Source organism: Tiliqua scincoides, chromosome 7 (assembly GCF_035046505.1).
Source record: "Tiliqua scincoides isolate rTilSci1 chromosome 7, rTilSci1.hap2, whole genome shotgun sequence".
NCBI classification, from domain to species: domain Eukaryota; kingdom Metazoa; phylum Chordata; class Lepidosauria; order Squamata; family Scincidae; genus Tiliqua; species Tiliqua scincoides.
The window spans coordinates 35,963,847-35,977,562 of NC_089827.1; the positions used below are offsets into that span (position 1 = coordinate 35,963,847).

At 43.2% G+C, this 13,716-nt stretch overlaps 1 protein-coding gene across 2 annotated transcripts in view; it reads right to left on the reverse strand.

Annotated features, from left to right (window-relative positions):
- Nucleotides 1-13,716, reverse strand: part of SOX5 (SRY-box transcription factor 5) — a 445,318-nt gene that overhangs the window by 213,336 nt on the left and 218,266 nt on the right. The gene's annotated exons all lie outside the window — the stretch shown is intronic.

Consider the following 13,716-nt stretch of genomic DNA (forward strand, 5'->3'; position numbering starts at 1 on the left):
AGACTCCTAGAGCTAGCCCAGGGACCTTGACAAGATACCACCTGATACAATACAATACAGGTATTTATATACCGCCTTTCTATGTCCTCAGATTTCTCCTCGGACTTTATTCAAGGCGGTTTACATGAGCAGGCAATTTAAATCCCCGTAGGGATTTTTACAAATTGAAAGGTTCTATCTTTCAAGAAACCACAACAATCAGATGTTTCTGTCTTGATCTGGCCGCACATTCTGGCCTCCATCCTCCCATGCGCAGAGCAGATGGAATAACTCGGCTCAGCTTGTCAGCTGCTTCAAGGTCGCACGGTGCTGGTGGCTTCGAACTGATGACCTTCGGATGTTATCTTCAGGCAAATGGAGGCTCAACCCTCTAGACTAGACCTCCTGCCCTCCAGACCTCCTGCTCTGATGCTTCCCTCCTCTGGAAAAGTGCAATGCCAAAGGGCTAGGAAAGGTCCAGTCCTCCCACAACTGCCCAGAGATGCTCAGAAGGCAGTAATGGGCCCTCCTTGGTACCTGAGACCTCGTCAGTTCTCTGAGGGTGTCAACCCCTGATTCCCACCCTGCCTGAATCCATCCTTCACTTTCTCCACAACGCTCTTGTACATTCAGAACTCATTTACACTTCATACTTATAGTGGGGATCAGCATCCCTGTGCTGACTCTTTTCTTTGCTTCTGACCATACTGTGTAGTATGCCTCCATACCTGAATTGGAGCCACTATGCAGTGAGATTCCCCAGCCCTGCAGGCAAACATCACTAACACGGATTGTGGGTGGGCAAAGGCTCTTTAATAGCCCTTACTCACATAGTAAAAAGTAGTAAAGAACACAGCTAACGCATGGGAAACCATTACAGAGCAACTGATCCTCATGACAAGTCTAATATATAGGGTCGCTCTTACTGGGAGGGGACTTGGGCAAGAGAACATCATGGTAGGTGATGTCCCAAGTATGCACAGTGAAACCAAGATACATATTTTTCTTTTTTTCAGAGGCAGCATTGCCCATTAAACCACTCATGCCACTAGCGTCTCAGACCAATATGTCTTGCAGGTTATTTTTCCCTAAACCTACAAAGCACCTGACATGACTTTAAAATGAAAGAAATACATGTGCAAACCCCCAGGTTTGAATTTCAACTTTTTTACAAACTGAGCCCTGCTGAACCAATCAAAGGTCCATCTAGTCAACTATCCCATTTCCAACAGCGGCCAACCAATGGCCACTGGGAAAAACTCATGAGCTAAGAACAGGTTCTAATAATGTCAACTTTGTATGGATATTTTTAAGCATTTTAATCTTTTTTGGAATAAATATAATAAACACTCAGGCAAGAAAGCATTCTGAAGGACAGAAAAAAAAAAACCACAGCAGAAGCAGCAAGGACATGTCTAAATATTATTCAAAATGATTTCACTCTGCATTGTGAGAGAAAAATATTTTCCTGGAATAGTCTGCTGTACTTAATATTCTCACTTTGGAAAGCAAATTGAATGGAAGGGGTTTAACTGAATAAGCAGCAGGACCTCTGGTTATGCCGTGCAGTCTCAATTTCTATAGCTTATTTTGAGAGAGAGAAAGAAATATAAAAATATTATTAAAGCAACATATCCGTGATAACTTACCACTAGCAGTATACTTATTTGATGATTCCTGTGCTTGGGGACATCAGTGCACAAATGAAACATGGCTGATACCCTCATCCGCTATGTCACTGGCATCCTGCACTGCTACCCAGACCCAGGCAAACCAGAATAATCAGTCTGCAATTAGTCAACTAATCGGTTAAATTAAATGATTAATATATAGTAGATTCATTAAGAAGGTTCCCATAATTAGTCAACCCATTAAAAAAAAAAAAGAGTGAACAGGCACAAAAGTTTGGGTCCAGAGAAGTGCAGACAGGGTGCCACTCACACCTCAGGACTTTGCTACTCTTCCTTCTCTTGGCAGCCCCTTGAGCCACCCAGTCCTGCCCTTGAGAGTCAGAAGGATGGAGTGGGAAGGCGCATGGGGGAGTGTAGCAAGAAGGCGAAAAGAAAAGAAAATTGGGGGCTGCCCAGCATGTGTGGAAGTGCCTTTCCACTCAAGGAAGACACATGTGGATTCAATGTATTGACTTCTCCATCAAATCCAAGAATGTATCAAAACTGCAGATGGCAGATGCCACCTTAAAAGGGATCTTTGCTCCAGTATGAGAGAGAGCAGAGAATCTTTCTCCTAAGGTGATGACAGCCGCGGCAAAACACAGGTGCAACATCTAAAAATGAATGCTTTTATGAGGGTCGCCTAGAAAGTAATGCACCACATTTTTTTTCTCAGCCTACAGTAATGGTATGAATGTGAAACTTTAGATATACATTATTTGAATTTTCAGGAGTGCGCACACAAATTTTTGGTTTCTTCAGACAGATAGCGTAGCTGCAGCAGTGTTTCGAAATGGCGTCTGTAAGTGATGTACGTTACAAGCAGCGTGTTGTCATTGAATTTCTCACTGTGGAGAAAGAAACTGTTGGGAACATTCACAAACATTTGTGTACAGTTTATGGAGAATCTGCAGTCGACAGAAGTACGGTTAGTCGCTGGGCACAGAGGGTGAGGCCATTAGAAGGCGGTTCGGCAGAGCTCCAAGATTTGCAGCGTTCGGGGCGGCCATCCACGGCTGTCACACCTGATAAGACGCAGCTTGCTGATGTGCTCCTTCGCGAGGACCGACGCATAACGACTAGGCAGTTGGCGCTGAAGCTGTCAATCAGCAAAGGAAGTGTGGATGCAATAATCCGTGCTCTTGATTACTCAAAAGTGTGTGCACGATGAGTTCCGCACTGTCTTACAGTGGACCACAAATCTCTCAGAAAAAACATTTCTTCTGAGTTGCTGAAACGTTTTGAATATGAGGGGGAAGTGTTCTTGTCCAGGATTGTGATAGGTGATGAAACCTGGGTTCACCATTTTGAGCCCGAAACAAAACGACAGTCGATGGAATGGCGTCATCCTCAATCTCCACAGAAGAAAAAATTCAAAGCAACTGCTTCTGCCGGTAAGGTCATGATCACTGTGTTTTGGGACTGTGAGGGTGTCATACTCATTGATGTGATGCCAAGAGGCAGCACCATTAATTCTGAAGCTTATGTGAAGACATTAACCAAACTCAAGAAGCGCTTCCAGTGACTTCGGCGCCATAACAACCCAGGTGAATGTTTGATTCAACATGATAACGCTTGGCCTCACACAAGTTTGAGGACTTCGGAACACATCACTAAACAGGGTTGGACTGTGTTACCCCATCCACCCTACAGCCCTGACCTAGCTCCCTCAGACTTCCACTTGTTTGGGCCAAAGGATGCCATTCACGGAAGACATTTTGAGGATGACGGTGATTTGCACAGTGCAGAAATGGCTTTGTGACCAGAACAAGGAGTGGTACCGACAGGGCATACATGCCCTTGTGTCTCGCTGGAGGAAGGCCATAGAACTGGACGGAGATTACGTGGAAAAATAGGCAGTGTAGAAGAAACATCATTCTTTCTTGTGTGTAAGTTTCATTGTGTTCAATAAATAATCGTTGAAGAAAAAAAATGTGGTGCATATGCAAATTTATGCAGATATCACCAGTCCATTGTAATTGATTTACATTGTGCTTCTCCCAATGGCTCAAATATTCCATACACACAATCTCAGGGCCAAACTGACCATAAGCATATTCCTGTCCCTTAGGAGGATTCAGCCCTTGGCACAGACCAAACCTGGAGCCCCTCCCACTCCACCCAGTGGCTATTTATAAAGAAAACAAGCAGGGTAAATAATGTTCTTCATGCAGCACATACAGTAATTTGGCCTCCTGCATTTCTTTCAAGGAAGCCAGTACTATCAATCCCTCTATTACTGATGGGAAGTTGAGGCCAGCTTGCCTAAGTCTGCAACCCCATACACACTTTCCTGGGAGTAAGCCCCACAGACACAATGGGGGAGGACTTCTGAGCAGGACATGTATAGGCTTGCACTTTAAGGCCATCCAATAAGTTCACACAGAGTCACAGCATTTGTTCTGTGAGCCCAAAGGAGTGTTCATCCCCCCCCCCAAATAACAGCCCCATTCCCACAAGACAAACTGCTTATGAAACCAAAGGGAGTCTCTAAATGAGTTTGTGATATGGCATTTGGGTGGGTGGGGGGCTGCTTTTCATTGAAAAGACATCCACTGGGTGAGTGTAAGACCTTTGTGTGAGCCAAAGCAACTCTTTGGATCCTGGCCACAGTCTCCCTTCACCCTCTGTCAAAATGCCTGGAAGGGAGGAATAAGCAGTCTGTCTGAAGAGCTCATCTTAAAATACCACTTTTGGGATAGACCTAATACGCAACACACACACACACACCCATATGAGCAATGTTCCTCTGCCAGCATCCACTGGGTTCTCCACATTGAAAAAAAGGAAAAGGAAAAACTGGGGATGAGGTTTAACCAGCTTATAGATAACTATCAGTCAAAGATGGGGAAATTCTGCTTTGTAATAATAGCTCTTTTAATCATCTCTTCCCGCCAGGAGGAAAGCATTCCCTACGATAGATTTGCTAAAGCTTTTCTAGGCTGGAATTCAGTGCCTCACATGGAGAGGCATCTCTGGCTACCCTGGGAACAAATTAAGTACAGTCTAATAGGTGTCATTATGCATCATGTGTTTTGGGTGACGTTCAGCCTGCTTATATAATTTCATATAATTCCTGTCCTGCTCTTAACAGAGTCATCTTTCTGAGCTGTTTCCACCAGGTTTTCAAATACAACCATACCGACTGGGTTTCAGAAGCAGGGTGCAGTAATATGAAATGATCCTGCATCTGTGATGTTGGGCGGGGGGGGATGTCAGGAGGCAGAAGCAATGATAGAGACACCCTCCAAGTTTGTTTCCCTTCCCTTTCTTGCTTGGGTCCGGGGAAGGTAGAAAAAAGACAGGATACCCCTTCATTAGTGCTACAGTGCCACTGAAGGCAATGCATCTAAGCAACCTTCTCTCTCATCCTCTCCATCCACAAACAATAACATAGGAGCCTCTGAGGAAGCCCAGTACCAGAAAGGGAGGATGGGACAAGACAGAGGTGTTGGACTTTGGGGGTCAGCCACTTGGGTCTTCGGGGAATCTGGGAGCCCTCAGCCAGAGCCTAGCTTGGTCAAACTCTGATGCCACCCCTAGGTATGTGAACATCCTTATATTATGACTGCCTTTACCATTCATAAAAGATGGCAAAATGGTAACATGGATACTTCTATTGCCAAAAAAAGGTTTAATTAAATTAATAATATTGCCTCAGATTGAAACAGACCAAAATTTGTTGAACAAGCTTGCTTGCCAGAGGCACAAAACTAGCCCAGCTATGCAAAAGGTAATAAGGATAGCATTATAAGAAAATAAATGAACAATTACCTACCATTCCCTGAAAAAAGTAGTATAAATTGTTCTAGAGGTCCCTCCTATATATGGTTTGACTGTGGCAATATATTAGATATGGCTGGGGCTGTTGAAAATGTTTTGGAAACTTCAACTGTTGAGACTACAGTGTTAGCAGCTCTAATGAATACACTGACAAAGTTGCTTAACAATTTTCACCATTTGCTTTCAGGCACAATTCAAAGTGCTGGTTTAGGCCTAGAAAGTACTAAAGGGAATTGGACCAGGGCACATGAAGTACCAGCACCTACCACATGAACTTGCCTGATAGCTGAGATCAACACTAGAGTCTTCTCCAAGTGCATGAGTCTTCAGATATTAGGCAACCAAGTGCTCAGGTTGGGGTATTTTGCAGCTGTGTTCCAATTATGAAATGACATCTTGGTCTCACCTTTGGCACCTTTCAGGAGCCAAGAAAGTCTCTCCTTGAAGTTTTGGTGGACAGTGGTTGTGTTTTGGTGGTGGTACAGAATGATGGTGATCATGGCAAATAATCTTTATTGCTGGTTTTGGTCACGTTAAATTAGTTGCTTCAAAGATCTGTGTTCTTAGTTTTTCATTTGCTCTTGGTTTAAGTTGTGCCTGCTGCAATATATTGCTTTATTTCATTTTTGATATTTTTATTACCGTTTTATTTCATTAAATACTCAAGTTAGCTAACAATATGATGGAGAATAAAAACAAGATTAAAAAATGACCATTTTACAGACTCCATAATGTCAGACTAGGATAGTAGTGCAGGTCAGGTTCAGAATCAAGACAGTAGCAGCCACAGGATGTAGAAATAGGCATGCCTTCTCTGCTTGTTGAAAGGCAAGTAGTGATGGGGCCAGACCAGGCCAGACCACTTCCAGCAAGATGATCCACTGTCTCATCATCACCACAGAAAAAAGGCCCTGGCCTCCATGCTGACACTATATTTCATGGGGTGAGAACACAGAGTAGAACTTTCACAGACTATCTCAAGGACTAGGCAGATTCCTATGGCTGGAACTGTGGTTGATTTGAAACAATTGTAGGAGAACTTTCTGCTCGTGTTGCCACTCTGCAAAACACAGTTGGAGCAACAAAAGCAAGAAGGGATGAGTAGTTTCACCCAGAGGCATAATGCACTCCCAGCATCCAGGGCAGTGATGTTACAACATCACATGACACATGTGGGTTCTCCCCGGAGGAAGGGGTGCTTGCTGCAGGGGCTTCACGCTCCCCATTCCTTCTCCTGTGAAGGTTCCCCTTCAGGAGATGGAATGAGGAATGTGAATCCTCCAATATCTGTAATTAGGGCAGAGCCTGGAGCTGTCATGCACGCCTGACGGACATAGTGCCTGGGGCTTGTTTATTTTATTTAATTGCATGCCAAAATGCAGCATCATTATATAAAATGGGGCTGGTGCTCCTCAGACTCAGCCAGGGCCTAGGAGAGGGGGGTAAAGGGGGTAATTTGTACCCAGGTCCAGGGTCAAAAGGGAGGCCCAGGAGGAGGCCCATAAATTTCCTGGGATCTGACATTTTCCTATCTACTCAGACTTGTTGCCCATACAGGATGCTGGGGACACTAATGATGCCACATGGGTGGGTAGACCTGGGTTCCAAGGACTTTTCCAGCTGTCTCTACCCTTACCCCTCCCTGCCCCTATTCTGCTCCCCCATCACCCGCTGTTTCACCCCTCCCATTTTGCAAAGGGGCCCAAAAGAAACTATGTACCCCCTGATAAAATTCCCCTCAGAGGCCCTGGACTCAGCCCTAGTTAAGGCTTTGATTTCACCTGCTTTCACAGCTGACCTCCACACTCCCCAAAGTCAGCTAAAAGTTCTCCTAGGAGAAAAGTTCTCCTAGGAGAACTTTCAGCCCAGTACTATAAATGAATAAATGCCACATAACTTACACACATCTATTTCACTTCATGGAATAGCGTTGGTGAGCCACCACCAATTGAGGATTTCCACAGCAGCTGTTACACATGACCAACAACAACATGCAGAAGTCAGGCAATTTCCTACACAGGGGTCACTGCTGTGTGGGAAATTCTTCTAGGCTTGTGAAAAGTGGCCTTCATGACGTCTCACTTCAGTACAAGCATTCTGTGCTGTGAAGGCTGCTAGAAATGTGGTCGACGCAATGAAACTATATCACTTTTTATGGTTCTGCCAAGCCTTGTGTGTGAGAGAATGGCAGCTTATGCTAAAATGGCTTATATTAAAATATTAAGAGTTAGGGAAGAAACCTGTATATTTTACAGTTTTCACATCAAACCCCATCAAGACCAAGGCAGTATTGAAGTAATGTGTTCGCCTCCTGGACATGCTGTTAAGCAGAAATGTCTGTTACAAGTATGTGTATCCAAAGAGATGTTTTGCAAAGGAATCAGCAGCTCCCACCACAAAAAAAAATTAGCTGGAATTCTATTAAAGAGCAAGTACATGCAAGATCAGCTGTGTAAGAACCATTTTATATCAATGGTTACCATGTAATAATACAATATGACTTCATATAAGAATTTGGACAGTTAGATTAGTAACCCTAAGTAAAATAGTGCAGACATATGCAAAGCACGAACACATGGGATTTCGGCTACATGACAAGATAGCAATTGCTGGTAAACAGGAGGAAAATTTACTCTGCAGTTTGGAATCCAAACAGTTCACTTTCATTACTTTCTTAGGTGTGATTGCTGCACTCTTGGATAATATGTATACATCACAGCATCTTCCCAGATGTCACATTGCAAACTGTGTGAAGCCCTAGAAGGGCCCACACTTCAGAGACAGAACACATGCTTTCCATACAGGAGGTCTGACATTCAATCTCCTGTCATAAAGGGTCTCCTGCTGAGAAACGTACCTCTGCCTGAGGCCCTGGAGAGATGCTACCATGGAACTCCAATGTCATGTCTACTTTGACCCTGATTCAGTCAAAGGCAGCGTTCTGTGTTCCATTTTGGCCTTGTATTATTATTATTATTAACAGTATTTATATACCGCTTTTCAACTAAAAGTTCACAAAGCGGTTTACAGAGAAAAATCAAATAACTAAATGGCTCCCTGTCCCAAAAGGGCTCACAATCTAAAAAACATGCTTGTAAACATGCTTTTCAGCTCAATCCTATATAGTTTTACGTAGAAGGAAGTCCTACTGAGTTCCGTGAAACAGGCTCCCGAATATGCCAAGCGCAGGGTTGCAATCTTAGTCCTTCTGGCTGCAGTGCTATTCTATAAGTATTTTATTTATTGTATTTTTATCCCACCTTCTTCCAAAGAGCTGAAGGTGGTGCATGTAGCACTCTGTTCCTTTCTCTTCAGTAATAACCTAATGACATTAGATGGGGGGGGGGCCATTGGGCACCCAAAAAGCTTTGTGGCTGAGGGGGGTCTCCCATGATCCAACTAAAGTTAACCATGATCCCAATGATCAGTTAGTCCCACTGATCCCAATGCAAATGTTTTGACTAACTGAAGTAGTCTCATAGATTTCTGTAGGACTTTAATTTTGACTTAATTTAAATTTGCTGGATTGCTTCAATGTTGACTTATTTGTTTGCTTTATAGCTTCTCAACTGACTTTCCACAGAGATGGGGATAATACGGAATATTCCATTCTGGGTAGAATATCCAAATCTAAATTCTGCTCTTATCCACGCTTTAGGCATGCACACCTAGATTTGAACATGTAAATAATGACACTCCTACATATAAAAAGATGATTGACCATCAGGCAGGCACATATGCACACACACACAATCTCAATTTGTACAAAGTAAAATTTACTTCAAACAAATTCTGGGGAATTTATAAAATGGTTTTGGAGTTTTGCTACAAACGACAATTGCCACAATAAAGAACGTATAGCAGCTGTGCACTGAACATGCACCAAATAAGTATTTTTTAATCAATGCTGGCCTTCCTCCAAGTAGTGCAGAGTGAAAGACATGGCTTCACACACAACATCCCTGTGAGGTAGACTAGGCTAAAAAAGATTTCAACTGGCCTAAGCCTAGTGTGCTTCATGATCTCCTGAATTTGTGCCTGACACTCTCACCTTGACACCACACCACTCTGCTTATAAATCTACGGACTATACTATACACAAAAAGAAAAAAAGTTGGGTGAAAAAGAACACATAGTTTCCGTAAAGCTTTGAGATGTTCCAGGAACATCAATAACATTTTTTTCGTCTTCTTATATATTTTTCTTAAAATAAAAAGAAATCAGCAAAGTGAAGACGTGTATCAAATCTGAATGAAAAAAGGCATCAAATGTCTTTTAACAAACATCAAGTTGAAATTGGAAGATGCTCTTTAGTTATCCAAGCTAGCTGGTAAAACACCACATTACAGAGGGGAAAAATACCCTCCAGTATGAATAACTACCAAAATTAGACTGTAATTTTAACAAACAGGGAAGAAACATGAGGGCTTAATGTATTTGCAGCCAACCTTATGATTGGCAGGTTGTCACAGTATGAAATGCCTCTGTCTGATCGTGTTGCCAGCAGAAGAAAACCGGGGTTTCCTGCTTTTCTTTTTCTCTTGTCTCAGGGCTGATGGATGAGATGGAGACAGCCCTGATGAGCTCAAATTTAATACCTCTGAACAGACCCCTCAAGTTACTCTAATTGACAGGGACATCCCTGGTTTGAACCTATGCTTTTAAACTGTCCCTCTGTCCCTTATTACCCTTGCAATACCCCTTGATTTTTCACCATGTGTTTCCTTTTTTTCTGCATGTGTTGGCAACAGCTCTTACAGACCCGAGACATTTGGAAGCCCTCATTACAGATCAGGCCTCTGCGTTAGATGACTACAGTGTTCTCTCAGCACTGATCTCATCCCCTCCCACCTGCTGCATTGGGCTAATAATAAAAATCACCTTGCTATATAAATGTATTATCATTAAGAAAGAGACCACAGCAGAGCCCACCAAACTCATTCACACAACACAAGATATCCTGTTCCAGCCAAAGGTCTCAGGAAATAGGCACCCTTTTAGAACTTGTCTGTTTGTTCATTACTGAGCACAGCCAGCTCACCCATGAGTTGGCTACCACCTCTGCAGGTGGACTGCTGTAGGTGGAGCCTCTCCAATCTGCTTTTTGCAAGCAGCGCATTCCAAACTTCCTGATGTGTTTAAAGGGACCGTGCAAGGAACGAGCAATGTGAGAAAGGAAGGGACTGGATTGCTGCCTTCTACACAGATTTGGGGGGTTATGCATGCCAGGGGCTTCAGACTGGGTGTCAGATCATCTTGGGCCTATTATCAATGTATGCATCATTTAAAACCACCAGCAATGAACTCTGAAGAATACATAAAACATAAAACAGGAAGCCACCAATAGATTGTGAGCTGCTTTGGGTCAGAGAATAAACTTCTCTTTCCATTTGTGATGTAAATCACTTTGCAAACTTTTTTTTTTTTTTGTTAAAAAGCGATATATAAGCTTGTGATCCACGACACTAAACTGTCCACCAACCATTGATCAGAGAGAGAGAGAGAGAGAGAGAGAGAGAGAGAGAGAGAGAGAGTTTTCTGAGCTCAGACAAGCAGCAAAACCAGGAGATTTATTGAGAGCATGGAGAACTGCCCTGCATGGTTTTCCTAAGTTCCAAGATGTACAGGGTTGATTTATTACCTGCTTATGAAAAAGCTAAAAGCACTAATACAGGTTCAGTCTTAACCAAGAGGCCTCCACATCTCTCTGATTAAGATGTGCATTATAGAGATACTGTCTGATGGTAAAATCTTGGTGGGTGGGGGACAACGTGAAGCTAAGAATAAAACAAGGTAAAACTACAAAATGCATCTATATTTATATATTCACTGCTCATTCAACCCCCTATTGCTAGATTTCAACAATGTTATTTTGCATTTAGACATTTTATTTTTGGATAAAAAAACAGCTTTGCAAGAGAAACAGTGGCTTGATTTACAAACCTAGAAAGGAAGAATGCACTTTTTCTTCCCACCGTGCTGAATCACAAATGCCTGACACCCCAATCTTAAGCATATTTAATTGAAAGAAGGCTTATTTCAACAGAATTTGCTTCCAAGTAAAATGAGTCAGGAACTGCAGCTTCAACTGAAAATCAAATTGTGTTACCAGTTTGTATACACAGTAATATTCACATTTTCAGCAAGACAATATCTAGACAGCAACCTTGTTTTTCCCTACCCTGTGCTCATGGGAAGCCCACTGTGGAAACATTCCACATCACACAAAACTCTTTTCTCCAACTCCTCCTCCTCCTCCATCATTCAAAGTGAGCCGAAAGGCCATCCTGTGCCTCCCATAAAATCATCCACAGAGTCTGCTTTCCCATTGGGGACAGGGCTGTGGCTCAATGAATGCAAGAGGTCCCAGAATCACAGCCCAAGCCTAACCAACTTTCCAGCAACAATACATCCGTGATGCAGCCCTGAGATAAGAGAACAGACATTCTCTTACCTTGAGGAGGCCTCTGTGTCTGCCCCCCTCCACAGGATGCAGCATGTGTCCCGTTGGCACCACTGAACGGATGCTGGAAAGTCAGTTAAGGTTGGGCTGTCAATCTAAGTACCTCCAGAACAGTGCTGGGAAAAGCCTCAGCCTAAAACCCTGAAGAATGTAGACAGTACTAAGCTAGATGGAGAGTTGTAAGGTCAGGTGCATCCAAATCCCTGGCATCTGTGAGGTGGGACCTGGTGATGCCACAAATCTGCCAACCCTTAAAAATTATGATAATGGAGCAGAGACTGGTGGTAAGGAGGTGGAGCCTGCAATGTGAAAACCTGGGAGGGGATCAGATTTTTTTCCCTGAATGTGTTGAAGGATCATTTTCCTAATTTTTTTGTAGTGAAAAAAAAAAAATTGTGATACCACCTGCCTGGCCACATTGATACTAAACAGCTAGCCAGGCAACTGCTGCCACCACTACACCACCCAAGGGCTGGCAAGTTCCTGGGTGTTGCTAGGTCCAATGTGGCGGGGGGGGGGATAAGTACATAAATGGGCATTTGCACATGATGCTGCCATTCCTCTCACTGCTACCACTGACAGGGACAGCCTAGTGGACAATTTAGTGAACTGCCACTGTTGCAGCTGCCATCACATTGATCTGGACTGGAACAGAGTTGTAAGGGGGGCCTACAGAGGAACAAGGTGTCAGATAGTCACTGGGGAAGTACAGGGCAGCCTGTTTTGCAGCATAGCCAAGTGTCTCACCAGCAGCAGTGTCTCTCAGCCATTCATTCCTCAGCTCACTGAGACTTAAAAAGTGCTGTTAACTTGGGCTGGATTGTGTCCCTTCATAGGCACAATATCAATTCACGACTTGGAAAATATAGAGGAAAGAAACCTAGTTAAACCTGTCTCTGAGCCACTTCACAGCTGACATAATGAACTAAATGGCTTTTGAATTGTTATTGTCTCTCTTTCAAAGAAGGATCAGATAAATACAATGTGCTATTATAAACCCAGACAGGCTCAATAACATTGCATTACACTAGTGACATAAAAAATAGTACTTTTTTAAGAGCAGCAGGTTCAGTTTGTTTGCTGTAAATGTAAATAACTTTCCCAAGATATAATTACTAAAATACTCTGTAAAACTTAAGTGAGAAGTATTTATAAAAAAAGCATTTTGTGATTCATTTCATTCTGGTCCCGAAGTAGCGCTCTGTTCACAGCTGTGCCAAACATTCGGATATTCACAGGTCTCCACATCTAATGCAATTCAATGATGGTGAAAACAACTGAGGACTTAGAGGCCAAAGAAGAAAAGTAAAAACAGAGCACCAAAGAAACAACATTCCAGATTCCAGGGAAACAAAGGCATTGTGATGCAGTGGGGTGGTCGCAAAGTCCTGCCCTCCACTCTGTCCCAAAGTGCTGCCCTCCACTCTCCCTGTGATTATGAACTCCGGAACCCACACTTTCTGAGTCATGGCTTTGGAGGCTGTTCCCCTGCAGAGTGCTTTTGCACCACACACTCTCGAGACATGGAGAGCAGGGCTTTGGGAGCACATTGGTTTGGAGATGGTGCTTACGAGTGTGCTGTTGGTCCCCCCTCTCCATTGCAGGGGTCAGTGTCCACATCTGAACAGACCAATGAATACTGAGGAAGAAAATGGGTTTGATTCAACTACTTAGGCTTTCCTGAGCACCTTAAGTTTAATCTAAAGGTCGAAGGTGTGAAAAGTCTTCCGAAAGGAAGCAATACTGCAACAGTTCTAAAAAAACAAATCACAAGTCACCAGAGCAATCAAATTTAGAGTGATGTGGCCAACCTCCTGAGTG